Source organism: Hippocampus comes, unplaced genomic scaffold (assembly GCF_001891065.2).
Source record: "Hippocampus comes isolate QL1 unplaced genomic scaffold, H_comes_QL1_v1.1 scaffold39, whole genome shotgun sequence".
Lineage (NCBI taxonomy): Eukaryota > Metazoa > Chordata > Actinopteri > Syngnathiformes > Syngnathidae > Hippocampus > Hippocampus comes.
Genome location: NW_017842054.1, coordinates 4,082,505 through 4,085,093, shown reverse-complemented (window position 1 = coordinate 4,085,093; position 2,589 = coordinate 4,082,505). Strand labels below are relative to the sequence as shown.

Below are 2,589 nucleotides of genomic sequence, written 5' to 3'. Positions count from 1 at the left end.
CATCATTCTGTGTGTGTGTGTGTGTGTGTGTGTGTGTGTGTGTGTGTGTGTAAGAGACAACACTGATGAATTAGGGATAAATAATGAAGTAGCTCGGGGACCGGGTTTGTGATAGCGCGAGGGCCCATCAACAGAGAACACTAATACTTTTGAATGCTATGCTGTTTGATGTTGATCAAGTTCAACTCGGCTGACAGGCCCGAGAAGACTGCGGGGAGCGCTGGGACCCTCCGACACACACGCGCCCGCACACAAAACCTACTCAGACAGGTGAAAGAAAAGGCGCGGGACAATAACGCACTCACTCACACACACACACACACACACACACACACACACACACACACACACACACACACACACACACACACACACACACACTCGCACAGCCACCCGCACTCTCATCCCGACAGTCATTTAAGTTTGAGTAAGAAGAAGTAAAGCCGAATACGTGTATACTCAGAGGCTTTCCATTCAACTTTCCGGACTTCAAGGAACGCACGCTGACGATGCGGGCGGCCATTTTGGCTCGAAGGCCCACTTAAGACATACGGTTTGCTACTTCTTGAAAAATGTCAACAAGCCCGCATCTGTGTCGATTTCTCAGTTATTATTCAAGCTCGCGAGAGGGAGAAAATATTAGGAATAGCCCTCCAGTTCACTGCAAAGCGCAACAAGAAGAATACATTTCACGTTGAATGAATTCCTCTGACATTTTTGGAAGTACTTTTCTTTGTTGTTATCAAATTATCGTCCGGTATATTTTTTTACAAATAACTTTTAACTTTGACATAATGACACAATGTGTTTTCGGAGTGAGAGTCTGCATTTTTAGCACATCGTGATGCTCTTGGATTCAGATTTTCTCAATAGGTCAATGATTATTTTAATTTGGGCTATTTTATCCACCCAGCCCTGGAAAATTGTGTGAAGTTTCATCAAAAGCCTTTCATAGAAACATGACATACTTCAGAAAATGCATAAAATGACGCTTACCCTTTGTTTCCTGAGCAACTGTGATGTCATTTTCAGTCGACAGCAAGTAGCAAAATGGCCGCTTCCTGTGATGGACAAAAACAGGTGGATTTTACTACTCAACTCACATTCCAAAAATGAAATATTCATCAGAGTGTCGGTTTTGACTATTGGGGCTGCATAGAACATATTCTTGTTCAATAAAATTTTGGGGTTGACTTCCCCTTTAATTGGCCACTAAAGGAATGTCTCCTTTCTCCATGACATCGATAACTACTTCACTTTGATTAGGATCACACAATTTGGCATTTTTGTGGCAAGAGACGCCATTTTGAGCGCAGGCCGTTTTAGCGGAAGTGTGTTTAGGCAGCGTTTCCTCACACATGAATCACGCCTGTCCAATTTGTGGATATGAACGCTGATGGCATGTCGCTGCTCCTCCCTGGCTGGGGTCATTTTGAAAGTGTCACCATTTAACTGTGAGGCAAGGGGGGAGGGGGGGGCGGGGTATGGAGTGTGTGTGTGTGTGTGTGTGTGTGTGTGTGTGTGTGTGTGTGTGTGTGTGTGTGTGTGCGTGTTGTTCTCCTTTCCTCCAGCGTTGGCCCGTGCGGGCACCGTCGGGGTGTGTGGAGAGCGTGGCCTCATTATGAAGGAGATAAAGACCGTTAAGGCTGTTTGGTCTTGGGCCGGCTCCAGCCCCTATGGTGAAACACACCTGCTCCCCTCTTTAAAAAGCCCTGCTCCAGTTTAGCTCTTGGCCACGGACGAGTAATGACCTATCCAGGGGGCCGTAACGCCCGCTTCGTTTAGCCTGTCGTTAAGACCCAGAGTCAGCAGCATACTGCGGCACATCGCCGTGCCAAAACTCAGCGCAGGGTGCCCTTGCCAAAAAGAGCCCACGTCAAAGCCTACGCCGCTAGAATACGGAGAAGTAAACTAGCTCAAAAGCCGACGAGACGCGAGGATGCGAGGTCCTCGTCGAGCGGCGGACTGCGGCGCCGCCTTCTCGCGCGACGCCAAAGAGTCACGTTTCAGTCGGATTTCGCTTTTTTTTAGTTCAATAGATGTGGCGTTTGATCTTTAGAAGTGTTGCTTGAAACCGCGGAGAATGTTTTCAGTGGATTACAAATAATTTTAGGGATACGCAATTCAGACATGAATCGAGGTAAAAACTGCTTTAAAAATGGGAGCCCCTTGTTGGCCGCACTCTTGTTTTTGTCACGAATACGCTGATGTGATTCGGCTGCTGTCCGGTGCAGGGGCGAATCTATTCTTGTGGGCGAAAGGGACGCATGCGGGTCAACCCAAAATCTGGAAAATGTATTGATTTGACAGAAAGCTGTCAAGTAGCAGTTTCAAAATAATCAAAATATATTTTAAACTGCTTGATGGATCGGGATTGGAGGGTTTCGAAAATTCAAGTTGATGTTGGCCTTGTATCCCAGTTCTACAATACTTGAGTGCAAGTTTTTTTTTTTTTTAGACTCTCCGGACCTGTGAAGACACTGTCACTCGGCTTTGATAAGCGCAAGTAGATCAGGAAAAAGAGAAAGAAAAAAAATGGGCCCTTGTGCGTCAGCCAATCGGAGGGAGGGGGCTCGCAGATGCGGCGCC

The 2,589-nt window shown here is 46.8% G+C and overlaps 1 long non-coding RNA gene across 1 annotated transcript in view; it reads right to left on the bottom strand.

The window, feature by feature from the left end:
• Positions 1-1,032, bottom strand: part of LOC109510005 (uncharacterized) — an 8,140-nt gene extending 7,108 nt beyond the window's left edge. The window contains exon 1 of the long non-coding RNA XR_002167032.1: positions 997-1,032. This is a non-coding gene — a long non-coding RNA (uncharacterized LOC109510005). The remainder of the gene's footprint in view (positions 1-996) is intronic.
• Between the last annotated feature and the right edge of the window lie 1,557 nt (positions 1,033-2,589).